This window comes from Carassius auratus, chromosome 4, assembly GCF_003368295.1.
Source record: "Carassius auratus strain Wakin chromosome 4, ASM336829v1, whole genome shotgun sequence".
In the NCBI taxonomy this organism is placed as follows: Eukaryota; Metazoa; Chordata; class Actinopteri; order Cypriniformes; family Cyprinidae; genus Carassius; species Carassius auratus.
In genome coordinates this window covers 393801-410592 of record NC_039246.1, presented here as the reverse complement: position 1 = coordinate 410592, position 16792 = coordinate 393801, and the positions used below count along the sequence as shown (strand labels likewise).

Genomic DNA, 16792 nt, shown 5'->3' with positions numbered 1-16792 from the left:
TTCCCTCTCACGGTCCATAATAGCTAATTCCTCCTCCGTGTACTCTGGTTCAAACAGATATGGCTCTGGGTCTGCTACAAACAAGTCATAATCATCTACAAAGTCCGCCATTGCAAATGATCTTTTGCAGTTTGCTAATAGCACAAGTGGTAAAAGTCACGTTGGTTCCATTGACAGAAATGAGAGGGAGGAGGAGAAGGAGCGGGGGCCGGTGAGAGGACTTTTCACGAGTGAAGATATTACTGCGCCAAGTCAAAGTGCTACCGAGCACTTGCTATGGTATTCCGCCATACAATATAGTTATCCATTTTACATGCTTAGAAAAGTGCAACATTTTGTTTGTGTGTCACTGTCCTAGGTCGAGTTACACCACTCGAGTAACTGTATTTAAATAGGGAAAACATGGAGGTGTTTGGTAGCATCTCTGCTTGGCCCCGATTGAATGAACTGGGCTAAGCAAAGTGCTAACAAAGTTTTGCCGCAAGACAGAGCAATTTAGTGCACGCACTGAGACGAGAGAGGTATATATCAACTCGTCTTAGTTAAGGGAATAACATAATTTAATATGAAAAAATGGTGGAGTATCCCTTTAATAACTAGACCAAGTGATGCTGTTTGTGGGGTTGTTTAATCAGCTATTGAAAGATTTAATGTCTTGTATTTCAGTTGATTTCTTTTAAGACTGTGGCAGAAGTCAGTTGTAGGAGTAGTTGTCGTGTTTTTCTTTCCTTCAGTGATTCTGTTAATTTGACACTAGGTATTTTGTTGTGTATGAGGAACTGACACAGATATGAGAAGATATGCAAGTTACAGTATACAAGGACAAGTCATGGCACATAAGTGAACGTTATCATCAGGAAATAATGAAAGAATTAGAAAAACTGAAATGGAATCCAGCCTAAGGTGTCATGCTTGTACCGACATGAGTGGTGCAATGTATTGTAAAACTCACAGTTTAGATTGTATTACGAATTTTGAGTCACAGATTGGATTATAAAAAAAGCATGCTTTTCAACATGAAAAATCTGGCTGAAAGAGGGTGTGTGTCTATATCAGGCATGGGCAAAAAAGCCCTGCAGAGTTTAGCTCCAACCCTGATCAAACACACCTGAACACGCTAATCAGTGTCTTCAGGATTACTAAAAGACAGAGGTGAGACTTTCAAGTTACAAGCAGTCTTCAAGTCATATCCCAAGTCCTTAAAGAGTTAAAGTTAATGAGATAATTAAGTCACTGAATAAATGATGATTGGTTAGAGAGTCGGACTGGCAATCGAAAGGTTGTGAGTTCGAGTCTCGGGCCGGCAGGAATTGTAGGTGGGGGAAGTGCATTTACAGTCACCATACTTGGCTGGATGTCACTTTACTCACTTCACTTTTAACACCTAATTAAATCTAAAACATTTAAATTAAACATTAAACATTAAATTAAAACATCATGAAGTGGCATGGCTCTTTTGATCAAGTGATACTTATATTGGTATATATTTAATATTGATAAATGGTATCTGTGAGGATTTCCAGTCAGGATTTAGACCGTATCATAGTACTGAGACTGTTCTCCTTAGAGAAACAAATGACCTGCTCTTAAAATCTGATGGTGGATGTATCTCCCTATTAGTCGTGCAGCCCTAGTTTTGTCTTTGTCTCGCTCTCTCTTAATCAGTATCAGGTGTGGGGTAACCAGGCGAGCTGATTGTTAATGGGGAGCACCTGCAGACAGTGTGTTTCTTTCCTATATAAACTGAGTGTTCCATTGCTGGGCTGTGTGATGGGAGATAGGTGTTTGTGAGGTAGTTATTTTAGTCACCGATGCTCTCGTGCAGATTCTCGTTGCTGGGGTGGTCTATAAATGTGTCTGTGTTTCTGCTACTCTTGTCTCCCTGCATCTTTTATTGCTTTCTATTTTTAAAGTATAACACCCACCCACTGATGTGCAGACACAATCTTGGTTTATTAGGATGAAAAGTTATATTTGGTTGAATTAGAAACCAGAACCTCTGCAGTCCAGACACAAACATTAACCACTAGACCAAATCAGTCATGTTCTTAATTAAGATTTTTATCTGCTGTATGTGTTAATCTCCTCCTAACACAATTCCAAGACTGATAATGGCAGATGTAGAGATTTAATTACCATATTATGTGAAATATCTGAGTCCCTTAATCAGTCTTTAAAAATTACTGTTTATCGAAAAAAGGGGTTTTAAAAGAATTTTTATTGTGCATAAAATAATATTCATGAGTTTTGTAGCACCGCCACTCAAAATAGTTTCACTAGACTTTTTATTTAGATCTAATGTAAAAGTTCCCATTCAATCTTTTATTTCAGCTGTTACAAAGTTAATAGGCCTACAGGAATTTATTAGCAGAATAACATTGTGTATGCATGCACTCTCCATTAATGGTTACACATAACAATATAAAACATTTCCCTCGCAAAATGTGAAGTTTATTTCAGATTGCAAGTTTTGTTAAGCTATGGAACATTAGAATTTGTTGATGTGTTTAACAGACAATCTCTTGGTACTTGTATTCCAAATTCATGGATGCTTCTAATTTGATACCGACTCCAAATATTGAACTAGTACTTTTGCCATGAAGCTTGGTTTCTCGTTCCATAAGAACTACGTATGAGCTCTGCTTTTATGTGTCTTGGAGTCAAAAAAGCTGGGAACCACTGATCTAAACTGTTAATATTCAAATAAACCTTGTCAAATTGGATAATGGAGGAGGATAAAGAGGATGTTTGTGGTTGTTATGTGTGGTTGTTGTGGTAGTTAACGTCGATGGTCATGGCCTTCTTCGTCAATCCAAAGGCTTGCACCATACTTCTGCAATTTGATGGTATGATTGGCAGTAACGATAAAAGACCTGTCGCTGGGGACATGGAAATTTTGGCAGATGACCCCACTGCAAGTTTTTTCGTCTTTTTCATCTTCCAAAAGGACAGAGGCATAGATGGTGCCTTCCCCGGCAAAGTTACATGTCTCGTTCTGCGGCAGGTGAATGTAACGGATCCGGGAGTCTGGTTTAAAAACCATCTTCACATCGGTGGAAATGTGCCCTGATACTGATTTTTCAGTTTTTGATGCTTTACCTTCTATCCCTGCTCCCACATTTATCACCATTTCTTCCAGCTTCATTGTATCCACTCCATAGAAAATCCGAAGATGCTTCCCGGTTGCGTTGGCCACGTGGGTATTTGAGCGTGAAGTCTCGTTCCCCATGTTTTTAAATTGGAGCTGGGAAGATCTGAATTTTTAAAGAAAGAAACAAGGTTATATATACACAGGTATGCAGAACACTGAAAGGTTGTTTTCATTTAAATCTTTTCAATCTTGGCACTTCTTTCTGTCATTCTTTGGCAGTACTTGCACTCTGTGCATAAAAGATATTTGTCTATATAAATTATTATATAAATTACTTGTTATATTGTCTTAACAACAGATCAAATTTCTGGCAATATACATTTTTAAATACAGGCTCCATTATAATTGACAAACCCAACCAACTACGCATCAAGTGTAGAAGCAATTTTGTCATTTTAGTTAATCTGTGACGGTATCTTCATGATGTAAATGTAAAAGTAAAGAGAAAATATAAAGAAACAGTCCACTATGCTGCTTTTACATACAGTATTAAATATCACTACCTCTATAATCAAGAATATTAAATAAATACTTACTGCAGAGACAAGAGAAAATAACTGTTGTATATTTAGTTGGTTCAACAGGTGACTGGCAGTCAGTGTGTGCAGTAATCCACAAAAAGCAACTTCAAAACCTTATATAGACAGATCTGCTAAAAAACAAGCCCTACGCCCACAGCAGATGACGTATTTGTCACTGATCTGTTGTAACCTGACAAAGTGCACAATTTGCATTTTAACTTATTTCATGAGAGTCAAAGTAAGAGAGTTCCAAGAAAAAGCATGATATCATTGCACAATCATGTTACATAATTATGGAAAAGAAATGTTCTTGAGAAAGACATTATTTTATGCTCAAATAAGAAAAATGACCGCTTGCGGGCCAGGCACACACTAGTCCTTCCAAATGTCGTTTGTTTAGATAAGAGGATAAAATGGTTTGGAGTAGTATCATGTCATTCATGAGTTTATGTAGCTCACAGGTAGGTGAGGTTGATCAGGGTTGGAGCTAAAACCCTGCTTTATTGAAACATAACCATCAACACCCAATTACCATAACAAATATGTGTAAAGCACACAGTTATGTACCTCCGGCAGATAAACAGGCCCACAACATTAAAGATCCAGAAGTATATTTAACCCTGAACAAAACACCTTATTAAGTTTCATCTGACCATAGAACCTTTTCCTGTATGATTATTTCAGTCGTGTCTGATAACTGAATATGCTGGAGTTTGTTTTGAAATGAGTAAAGAGGACGTTTCTTGAAAATCCTCCTAAAACAACATGTGCTGATGTAGGGGCTGATGAATTTTTTTTAGGCTTTTATTTTTAATTTTTTTTGACCCCAAGACTTAAATAATCTTTGCACTTCTCCAGCTGTGATCCTGAAACTCCTCCTCACTGTCCATTAGAACCATACAGACACACCTCCTAGTCCAGCCAGATTTTTCCTGCTGAGAAATATATATATATATATATATATATATATATATATATATATATATATATATATATATATATGTGTGTGTGTGTGTGTGTGTGTGTGTGTATATATTCATTTTGCTGATGCTTTTAGCCAAAGCGACTTACAATTGCTATATATGTCAGAGGTCGCACGCCTCTGGAGCAACTACCCAGCCGGCACATGACTGACCTTCAATGTTGAAATATGGTTGAAATAAGGTCAGTTGTGGTTTCAACGTTGAAACAACGTTGAAACAACGTTGATTCAACGTTTAAAGATGAACTGTTGAAAAACTTACAGCACATGACCAATTTTCAACATTGAAATATGGTTGAAATAAGGTCAGTTGTTTTAATGAAAACGTTAAAAATGTTTAACGCTAAATGGTAGAAAAAGGTTAACAAGCTTTTAAATGATTTATATTAAATTATTTAAATTAATTAATTTATTATTTTAATAGCATTTTAAAATATTTTAGTCATGATACCTATTCTAAAATCTAAAGGTATATGTTAAATATTATCATCATTAACAACAATAAAACTATATACATTTCGCTGCTTTATCACACTGAAACAACTCCCATTGGTAGTTTTATTTTATTACTTCTATCATGATTGGTTAATCTGGCTGTCATTCAGGAAACTGGACAATGAATCGGTTTACGCCTTTCTACATTTAAAAATATGACCGTTATTGTCGTCTTTCTGTGAGTGAGGCGGCTAACTGTGAGCTGCTGGTCGTTATAACTGACTGCTCGGTCGGTCCCGAATTATTTCATATTTGCCTGTACATTTTTTATTTATTTTGAGCGAATTTGAGTCGTGACATGGCAATGGAGAACAAAAACTGTGAACACAAGAAGGGTCAGGGGTTCTGCGAGGTCCTGAAAACATCCTGGCAAAATGAGGTAAGAAAATCGCTAACGTTCATTCAATCAATCAATCACCTTTATTTATATAGTGCTTTAAACAAAATACATTGCGCCAAAGCACTGAACAACATTCATTTGGAAAACAGTGTCTCAATAATGCAAAATGATAGTTAAAGGCAGTTCATCATTGAATTCAGTTATGTCATCTCTGTTCAGTTGAAATAGTGTCTGTTTTTATTTGCAATCAAGTCAATGATATTGCTGTAGATGAAGTGTCCCCAACTAAGCAAGCCAGAGGCGACAGCGGCAAGGAACCGAAACTCCATCGGTGACAGAATGGAGAAAAAAACCTTGGGAGAAACCAGGCTCAGCTGGGGGCCAGTTCTCCTCTGACCAGACGAAAACAGTAGTTCAATTCCAGGCTGCAGCAAAGTCAGATTGTGCAGAAGAATCATCTGTTTCCTGTGGTCTTGTCCTGGTGGTCCTCTGAGACAAGGTCTTTACAGGGGATCTGTATCTGGGGCTCTAGTTGTCCTGGTCTCCGCTGTCTTTCAGGGCAGTAGAGGTCCTTTCTAGGTGCTGATCCACCATCTGGTCTGGATACGTACTGGATCCGGGTGACTGCAGTGACCCTCTGATCTGGACACAGACTGGATCTGGTGGCCACGGTGACCTCGGAACAAGAGAGAAACAGACAAATAATAGCGTAGATGCCATTCTTCTAATGATGTAGAAAGTACGGTGTTATGTGAAGTGTTCCGGTTCCAGTTTACCTAATTAATGCAGCCTAAAAATCCTTTAACGGATTTGCATATTAAAAGCATATTAGTATCTTATGTGTATGCCAGGTTAAAGAGATGGGTCTTTAATCTAGATTTAAACTGCAAGAGTGTGTCTGCCTCCCGAACAATGTTAGGTAGGTTATTCCAGAGTTTAGGTGCCAAATAGGAAAAGGATCTGCCGCCCGCAGTTGATTTTGATATTCTAGGTATTATCAAATTGCCTGAGTTTTGAGAACGTAGCGGACGTAGAGGAGTATAATGTAAAAGGAGCTCATTCAAATACTGAGGTGCTAAACCATTCAGGGCTTTATAAGTAATAAGCAATATTTTAAAATCTATACGATGTTTGATAGGGAGCCCAGTGCAGTGTGGACAGGACCGGGCTAATATGGTCATACTTCCTGGTTCTAGTAAGAACTCTTGCTGCTGCATTTTGGACTAGCTGTAGTGTGTTTACCAAGCGTGCAGAACAACCACCCAATAAAGCATTACAATAGTCTAACCTTGAAGTCATAAATGCATGGATTACCATTTCTGCATTTGACATTGAGAGCATAGGCTGTAATTTAGATATATTTTTGAGATGGAAAAATGCAGTTTTACAAAATGTAATTATCTATGAAGATTCGGGAGGAGCGCGTCAGATACTTAGCCTAATCATCACAGGTGGACCACAATCAAGTAATCAATCCCACAGTATAAATATCGCTGACTTACCTCTATCCATTGACAGTTTATCAGCATTTTGGTCCGCATGCACCATGTCCCAAAACCGAGATTCCTCGTCAGAAGACTCATCCAGCTCTTCCCCAGCCCCATCACTGCAGCCAGCCGGCTCCAAGGCCACCCCTTCCCGGCGTGGCAACCAAATCGAGCCCCAGGCTCCAACCCGCGGGCGCGGTACGGCGTGAGCAGCTACTCGCCTCCCAAGACGCCTAGGCCTACCTTCGCCGCCTCCGGCGAGAACCGCGGCTGACTCCCCCACGTCCTCCTACCGCTCGGCCAGGCATACGATTCCGCCAATCGACAAATGGACGGTGTCGAGTCTGAGGCAGGCCCTGTCCAAAAACGACATCACACCATCAAGCAAGTTAAACAAATCCGAACTGTATGACTTGTATACAAAAAATCTAAATAATAACATTTCTCCCCAGTCTACCCCTGAACCAAAGAAACGACAAAAGAAAGGAGTACCTCAAAATTCGCCTCAAAGCACTCCACCATCCTCCGCCGCTAGGCCTAGCTCGCAGCGGCTATCAAGCCGTAGCAAGAGGCCTTCAGCAAGCCTAGGCCGCGCCCCGGTTCCAACCGCAACCGCCAACCGCCACATACAGCGCCGCCTCCCGCTTCCTCCAGCTTCGCGCCCGCGGTCCAAACTAGCGCTTGGTCGAACTGGCTGTCACACAATGCCCCGCCTCCCGCTCTGCCGAGCTCCGAGCCCGCCGCTCATGCTAACGTTTGGCCGAACTGGCCGCCTTACACAGCCCCGACTTTAGCCCATCCCAGCTTCTGGCCCGCGGCCCAAGCAACTGCCTGGCCATACTGGCCGCCCAACCCAGCCCCGCAACCCGCGGCCTCAAACTCCGGGCCCGCGGCTCAAGCAAGCGCTTGGCCGCAATCGCTGCCAAACACAGCTCCGCCCCCAGTTGTCGCCACCACCCTCCTCCAAGCGAAATCCCCCCATTCACTCTTCACTGCTACACCAATGCCCATCCCATCAAACGCTGTCGCCCTCGAACCTCCCCAAGTGACCCACAGCATTCGGGCACAGATATTAGCAGGTGCGGATGTAGATCTCTCGTCTCTCCTTTCTCTCCTGCCCACATCCGATTCAAACCGCCAAATAGACTGCGGGGACTTCTCAGTCACGCTAAAAAATCCAAATCCCTTTCATCTCGACTTCTCTCCTTCTCCGAATTCACCATCGCATTCAACCGCTACACCGAGATAATCTGCTCAGCCTTCCCCCACAGGCGACGCGAACTAAACGATTATTTGTCTATAATAGCCGAACTCGCGTTGTCCTACGGAGGGGGGCACTTCTACACTTACCACAAGCTTTTTTCCGTTAAATGTGCCATCCGAATAGCTCAGTGGAACCAGTGCCCTTACTGGGGAGCGATCGACTCCGACTTGCACAGTCGCGTATTCCTAGGCTGTAGGAGCATTTCGTGCACAATCTGCAGGTCCGTGGCTCACTCCACCACAACCTGCCCACAAATAAACCCGGACGCAACCCAACACTCTCTTACTCCCCCGGCAAAATCCACCAGCAATGCAGAAAGCACACAGCAATGTATCGCCTTCAACAACGGGAAATGCATCAGACAGCATTGCCGCTATCTACACTCCTGCAAGTTCTGTGGCGGTGCTCATGCACGCATAGTTTGCCCCGTGCATAAAGCCGTAAATAAAAAATCTAAAAATTACCTATCGACTCCTGTGAATATTTTTCGCATGACCATTGAACTAGCACACCATCCCGACAAAGAATTTACTAATTATCTCCTGTCTGGCCTCAAACACTGTTTTAACCCGGGCGTCGTTTGCGAGCTTACCCAAAACACGTCTGCCGTAATCTCCAATCCGCCCTCGCAGAGCCCGATATAGTAGCTAACCTCATCAAAAAAGAAGTCGAGTCAGGCTTCATGATCGGGCCCTTCAATACCCCCCCCCTTCAAAACGTTCAGAGTCAGCCCAATCGGAGTGGCTACGAGAAAATTTTCTGGTAAGAAACGCCTAATAGTAGACCTGTCATCTCCGCATAATTCTACAGTCCCGAGCATCAATAGTTTGATACCCCTCGACGAATTTTCACTCAAATACCAAGATATAGATCAGGCAGTGGAACTGATTAAAATCGCGGGCCGAGGAGCCTGGTTAGCAAAAATAGACATCACTTCTGCTTTCAAAGTGATGCCCATCCATCCGGATTTTTGGCACCTGTTCGGGAAACGATGGCTCGAGAAATACTATTTCGCCGTCCGGTTAACCTTCGGACGCAAAAGCAGCCCCAAAATTTTTGATATGCTATCAGAAGCCGTTTGCTGGATCCTTTCCAACAATTACGCAATCCCACATATTATCCATCTCTTAGATGACTTCCTGGTCATTTCATCGCCCAAGGCTATCCCAGCCGCCCATATCCTCACCGTCCAAAAAGTCTTTTCCGAGCTCGGGATTCCCATCGCTCAGGAAAAAACCATGGGTCCTGCCACAACCATAGAGTTCCTCGGCATCTACCTCGACTCAGCTAAATTTCAGCTCTCCCTGCCAAAGGAAAAGATTGATAGAATAATTCTCGTCTCATCCACCCTCCTCGACAGCCCTTGTTGTTCTAAACGCGAACTTCTTTCCCTGCTCGGGCATTTAAATTTCGCCATGCGCATAATTCCACAAGGACGCCCATTCATCGCGCACGTTCTAACACTCGCATCATCAGTTCACGCGCTCGAGGACCTCATCCCCCTAACCCATGCATGCCGCGACGAACTTAAATTATGGATCCTGTTCCTTAGACAATGGAACGGGCTTTCTTTTTTTTACAACAATTTAATCTCGTCTCCCATCGACTTGCAGCTGTTTACAGACGCGGCTCCCTCAATTGGTTTCGGAGGTTTCTACCAAGGCCGTTGGTTCGCGTCCACATGGCCCCCCCAGATGCAGGACTCGACCCAGTCCTCAGCTCTTTTCGAGCTCTATCCCCTCGTAGTAGCAGCCTTCCTGTGGGGCAATGAATGGACAACTAAAAGCATTTTAGTGCACTGCGACAACGAAGCCGTAGTTCAGTGCATAAACAAAGGCCGTTCTCACTCCCCCGCCCTCATGCCTCTCCTTAGACGCCTTATATGGATCGCAGCATGCGACCAATTCATAATTAGTGCAAAGCACGTCCCAGGTACAGAAAACCAAATCGCTGACTCCCTGTCTCGTTTTCTGTTTCAGAAATTCAGGACGCTGGCTCCAGAGGCTGACCAATTCCCCACTCCGGTTCCTCACTATTCAGAATTAATATTTCCGTAACTCACCCTCTAAAACCACTCCTCGAAGCATCACTGGACTCTATTCTCCAAGCAGTCTCTCCCAGAACCCTCCAGTCATACGTGACTGCATGGAGGTGCTTTAAGTAATTTCACCTCACCTATAACATCCCTTTCCCAGATTTTTCTCTACTCTCCATCACCTCTTTCATTTCGTTCCTCAACGGCACCAAGGGTCTCCAAGTCGGATCTATAAAAAACTACCTGAGCGGAGTCCAGTTTTTTCACAAACTAATGACCGGCGCTCCTTCACCCGAAATAAAAAATTCACAAACCTCCCTCCTAATCAAAGGGATCCAGCGATCCCAACCCACCCATCCAGACACCAGAAAACCCATAACGCTAGATATCCTCACAAAATGTATCCACACCCTCCACACAAATTACCAACCCTTCAGCATTGCCCGCACGCTCGACGCCATGTTCATCCTTGCCTTTTTCGGTTTTCTCAGGTGCTCGGAGCTTACGATCTCTTCCAAATTTAATCCTAAAATCAACCCCACCGTGTCAGACCTAACCATACTAGATGACGAAACAATCGCTTATTTAATCAAACAAAGCAAAACAGACCAAACCAACAAAGGCCATTTCATATACATTTTCAATCTCCCCTCCCCAATCCAGCCTTACCAATCCGTCCTCGCCTTTTTACACCTTAGAAATTCCCAGGCAAAATCCCCACATGAACCCCTATTCACCGACGAGTCCAAAAAACCAGTCACTCGTTTCTGGTTCCAAAAACACCTCAAATGCGTCCTGCAATTATCAGGCATCCCAGCGAACAATTTCTCCACCCATTCATTTCGCATCGGGGCAGCAACTTCAGCTGCACAAAAAGGCCTCTCCAACCAACAGATCCAAACTCTAGGAAGATGGTCCTCAGAAGCATACCAAAGCTACATCAGAATAAACCAGTTTCACATAAAGAAAGCCCACCAAACCCTCATCGGCCATAAGAAAAAAAAAAAAAAAAAAAAAACCCCAGCGACACATCCCTACTGAATACCGACGAGTAAATTCCTATTAATACCGCCGACTCCAGCCGCACACTCCCGGCCAAATAACCTAACCTTTTCTATCCTATGACCAGCGAGGCTTCTCTCTTCGATGACAGGAGCACGAGCTCCCTTCGGATGCCGACGAGAGCCTCCCGGCCAGACAACCTCACCTTTTCCATTCTGCGGCCAACAAGGCTTACCCGTTCGTTGCCAGGAGCTCACACTCCCTTCGGATGTAGGTGAAAGCCCCCGGCTACCTGCTTTTCCATTTCTGTCTTACGTACGGAGAGGTTTACGCATGGAGTCAAGGCTCCCATTGAACGTAGGCGAGAGCTTCCCGGCTAGACAACCTTACCTTTTCCGTCCTTTGGCCAGCGAGGCTTAACCGTTCTATCCGGGAGCTAAGCTCCTGTCGGACGAAGGTAAGAGCCTCCCGGCCGGACAACCTTTTCCGTCCTTCAGCCAGAGAGGTTTACCCGTTCGATTCCTGGAGCTAAGCTCCTATCAGATGTCGGTCCGAGCCTCCTGGCTAGACAACCTGACCTTTTCCACCCTTGGCCAGCGAGGCTTACCCGTCCGATGTGAGTGCTCCCATCGGACGCCGGCGACAGCCTCCTGGCCAGCCAACCACGACTGTGTGGTTCAGGTTACTAACCTACAAGCAAGCTGCTTAAATGCTGCAAGTACCTAACACACAATAAACTCTCCTTCCTTCCTATGGTCACCAAGGCTAAACCGTCTCTTGCCAGGAGTAGCAAACTCCCTTAAACGCCGACGACAGCCTAACGACCACGCAAACTTACCTTTTCCATCCTACGGCCTGCGAGGCTCACCCAGTTTGTCCCCGCCGGATGCTGGCAAGAGCCTCCTGGCCACCTATCGTTACCTTTTCTGTCCGCCATCCGGAGAGGCTTACCCGTTCGATGCGCGTGCTCCCTTCGGACGCCGGCGAGAGCCTCCCGGTTAGACAACCTTACCTTTTCCTTTTCTATGGTCAGCGAGGCTTACCCGTTCGATGTGTGTGCTCCCTTCGGACGCTGGCGAGAGCCTCCTGGACAGACTTGCTTTACGTTTCCACCCTACGGTCGGCGAGGCTTACCCGTTCGATGTGTGTGCTCCCTTCGAACGTCGGCAACAGTCTCTCGGCCACACAACATACCTTTCCATTTGACGGTAGGCGAGGCTTAACCATCCGACGCCACGAGTCTCGTCCTCCCGCCAAATCCTGCAAAAAAAAAAAAAAAAAAAAAGCTACCCTCAGCTACTCTCACATCTTTTAACCCCGTCTGGCGAGGCTTACCCGTTCGATGTTCTGAGTTTGAGGCCCCATCGGATGCTGCGAGAGTCCTCCCAGTCGGGTTTTCCTTTCCAACCCTCCCCGTCCGCCGAGGCTTACCCATCTGTCGCGTGCGCTCCCTTCAGACGTCTGGCGAGAGTCTCCCGGACGGGCCTATGCTTGCCAGCCGCAAGTGAATCTCATCCAGCCGATGCCGTGAGTCGGGATCTCCCTTCGGATGTTGCCAGAGTCCTCCTTGTCGGCTGGCCCAAAAGCTTTTTATCTGCCTAACCGAGAGGACCCAGACGTCCGTCATCCTGAGTCTCAATCTCCTGTCGGAGGCTTCATGGGCCCTCTCGGTCAGCGTTAGGCCCTTCACCCACTGAATAGCAGGGGCTATCAGCCAGTAGGGCCCGTACGCCGACACCGTGACCTATTCCGGTCGAGGCAACTCGGGTCCTCCCGGTCGGGCACCACAACCACGCCGCTCCTCCTCATCGGCCGGCAGGGCTCACCGATCCAACGCCAAAAAACTCCAGTTGAGCATCGGCCCGAGCAAATATCGCTGACTTACCTCTATCCATTGACGGTTTATCAGCATCCCTCCTCCACCCCATCTCCTCACTTCAAGTTCACTTTACAATATACGGGGAAGGGGGGGTACTCTAGCTTCGGGCAATTCCCGAGCTCGGAGCCCTTCCCCGGACAGCACGCCAAATATGCATACCATACCTCAGCTAATTATATGTAAGCGTGAACTAGTGAATGCTAGAAACGTGGCTTTCTAAGGAAAGATTGCGATCAAGAAGCACACCTAGGTTCCTAACTGATGACGAAGAATTGACAGAGCAACCATCAAGTTTTAGACAGTGTTCTAGGTTATTACAAGTAGAGTTTTTAGGCCCTATGATTAACACCTCTGTTTTTTCTGAATTTAGCAGTAAGAAATTACTCGTCATCCAATTTTTTATATCGACTATACATTCCATTAGTTTTTCAAATTGGTGTGTTTCACCGGGCTGCGAGGAAATATAGAGCTGCGTATCATCAGCATAACAGTGAAAGCTAACACCATGTTTCCTGATGATATCTCCCAAGGGTAACATATAAAGCGTGAAGAGTAGCGGCCCTAGTACTGAGCCTTGAGGTACTCCATACTGCACTTGTGATCGATATGATACATCTTCATTCACTGCTACGAACTGATGGCGGTCATATAAGTACGATTTAAACCATGCTGGTGTGGAAGTGCATGATTATCTTTATTATCTTTTGAAAATAGTAAAGTATTACCAGAGTTTACAAATGGGTAGTTTAAAGGACATGTAACCTGCAGATAAATAAATACCTGTGTGTCTATTTTTGCATTGCTTTATCACAGCTGATCAAGTTAGATGCTCACCTAATGTGTTGCTGGTAAGAGAGATTTAGAGATGCTTTAGAGATTTTCCCATATTTTCCTGATATGAATCCCATGCATTAGGTGTGTTATATATGTTTGTATTCTTATAATAGTTTCAAAGTGTTTTCTGAAACATGTAAGTGCAAATGTCGGTATTTAAATAATATAATTTTAATGAATTAATGAAAATGAATAAATAAAAAAAAAGGATTGTTTAAAGCCATGGTTCTCAAAGTGTCAGGCCCCCTCCAGTTGTTATGCAGGTGAATCACTAAATTAAACTAATGTTAATATATTTGAACTTAATCTTTGAGTAAGTTTTTTTTTTGCACATTTAAGTATGTTCGAGTTAAAGTACAGTACAGTTTTGTAACTTTTGTTACATAATTACATTTAAAATTACATTTTAATTTAACTTTTTTTTCCATTTACCTGTGTATGTAAGCACAGTTGTAGTGTTAAGGTTCAAACTGTATTTACCATGGTAAAGTGTCTGTCAACAATTAATATTCTTATTAGAAATAAAACTGCCTCATTTTTTAACTGTACAGCTGTAGCTGAATAGTTTGGCCTACTACGCTGCTGAAATGTAATGTTGGTCATTATGGTGGAACTTAATATTTAATAACAAATATTTTCTGAAGTGGTACTTGGTATAAAAAGTTTGAGAACCAGTGGTTTAAAGAAATGGTATAATATGAAATCCTGCTTTTTAAGAACTTTTCAGTAAACCATTTCTTCTTTCCCCTTGTAGGAAGGAAAAAGAAAGATCTACAAATATTACATTTGAGGTGAGTTTCATGTTTCTTTAGTTGTTTTCATGTATGAATGTCATCTTAAGATGTCATTGCTTTGCTGAGGTCATTCTGATGATTTTATTGAAATTTGTCACGAACAACGAATGTTTTAGTGTGTGAATCAGAAAGCTACAGATTTTGATATTGTTGGCACATGGTGTGTAATCACTGAATATATTAGCAAGAGTTTTTTTTCTTCAAATAGTATTTCTTATGTACTCTTAACGGTAAGAAACTCAGGCTTCATGCATCTCCAGACAGTTTTGATTAAATACTGTGCCTGTAAGGGAAACACTATAATACTCGTTCTGTCTACAATGAGCAGCATTTTAACTTCATTAACACTCTTTTGCCTAAGTTCCCTGGGGTTGTTATACACAAAAGACTTAAAAACATAAAAATACAGAAATTCAAACAAATGTAAAGAAAAGGAGAAAACAGCTTACAAAGTTAGTAAGCCTGATTCCTGTAAACCCATTCAGCTGTAAACAGCCCTTGGCTGTTGGGTTTTGGAAGACTGGCTGTGAGTTTCACACTCAATTAAAACCTGTTTTCTGAATTAGCCCCGTTTAACTGGTTCTGAAGACAAAAAGAAAAAAAAACACACACACATATCAACTCATATCAACACATATCAACAAGAAAGTGGATGTTAGTGACGCCAAAAAACCCCACAACAAAACCCCTTCTAGCTTATTTTAAACCTCTAACCTAACATAAGTAAAGAAAGAAAAAAAGCAAATCTTCAGTACCAAGCGCCATATACTTCCCTATTCAACTAATAAAAATTAAACATACATGGGTGGTATTCACCTCTTACCCAGGGTCTCTAAACATATTGAGTTACATAAATGTTGCGCAATAGTCACATGACATCTTCCCTATCCACTTACCTCTTGAGTAAAGAGTAAACATCATAGACCTTAAGCTTATCAAAGCTCAAAGAGAAATGCCATCTGAGCAACAAAGTAACATAATAACTAAATGAAATGGCAAATTCAAAAAGTGGGAAGGATCAAAAATTTCAGAACAAAAATACCAAGGATTTTTGTATAAATAAAGCAAGTCAAACACGAGTAAACCGACAGCAAAAAAGCAGGAAACAAAAGGTCTCCATTCCCTTCTTTCAGCGTCCTTTTATCTTAACTGGCAGTGGATAGGTCATATTGTTTTATGATGACTGACAGCTTTATGAGCCAATCAGCAGTCAAGGGAGGCGGCCTTAGGGATCTACAGGAAAAGGTGAGAGAGCAAGCAGGAGAGAGAGAGAGAGAAAAAGACAGGCACTCACACAAGAACATTTATGGACGTAACACACATAACTATGTTGCATTATTTTATCTAGGACTATACAAAAACACAAAAAAGAAAATGCCTCCTTTCAACTTAGAACCCAGCTGCTGCAGAGACTGCCACAGTCTCAGTTCAAAAATGTATATTTTTTTAAGCCAACACAGCGACACAAGCTTCAGTTTTCATCCTCATGGTTATGCAACCCTATGACAAAAAAAAGATATTAAATTAAATACAATACAACACTGGAACTGGTCACATGACAAAAGAATTAACAACTCAAACTCAAAGACTCGTAAGGTGACTAATAATTTCTGTTTCTGGTACAGACTGCATACAGTAGCTTCAGCTTATGGGAATGTCAAGTCACCATTATTTATATAGTGCATTTTATAATCCAGATTGTTTCAAAGCAGCTTTACAGTGATGTTTTCTTATTTGAAATGTGATCAACATGTGTGTGTCTTTCTTCTTTCCATACTTTTGCTATTATTCTTGTGCAGTGACATGTTCACCAAACTAAACAGCCAGTTTCAGTTCCCTTTCACACTGACGGCTCGATACTATGGAAACTTATTTTTGCCAAGGAATCAAAAAAGAGGATTATGTCTTTTTATTTCACAATTCTGACATTTCTCGGAATAGAATTGCATGATATATAGACAGAATTATGTGATGATGTGTTAGAAATTGTCTGATATAAACTTGCATT

General features: G+C 42.7%; 2 long non-coding RNA genes across 3 annotated transcripts; both read right to left on the bottom strand.

Annotated features, from left to right (window-relative positions):
• Nucleotides 1-2200: 2200 nt before the first annotated feature.
• Nucleotides 2201-3792, bottom strand: LOC113067436 (uncharacterized). The gene is made up of 2 exons (XR_003279344.1): nt 3688-3792; nt 2201-3254 (listed from the first exon to the last, which is right to left on the bottom strand). It is a non-coding gene; the product is annotated as an uncharacterized LOC113067436 (long non-coding RNA).
• A 2339-nt stretch (nt 3793-6131) lies between these two features.
• LOC113067530 (uncharacterized) lies at nt 6132-15918 on the bottom strand. 2 transcript variants are annotated; one of them, XR_003279402.1, is made up of 3 exons: nt 15681-15918; nt 15234-15366; nt 6132-6165 (listed from the first exon to the last, which is right to left on the bottom strand). It is a non-coding gene; the product is annotated as an uncharacterized LOC113067530 (long non-coding RNA). The 2 variants fall into 2 exon arrangements; XR_003279401.1 differs by lacking the exon at nt 6132-6165 and adding an exon at nt 6824-7332.
• Between the last annotated feature and the right edge of the window lie 874 nt (nt 15919-16792).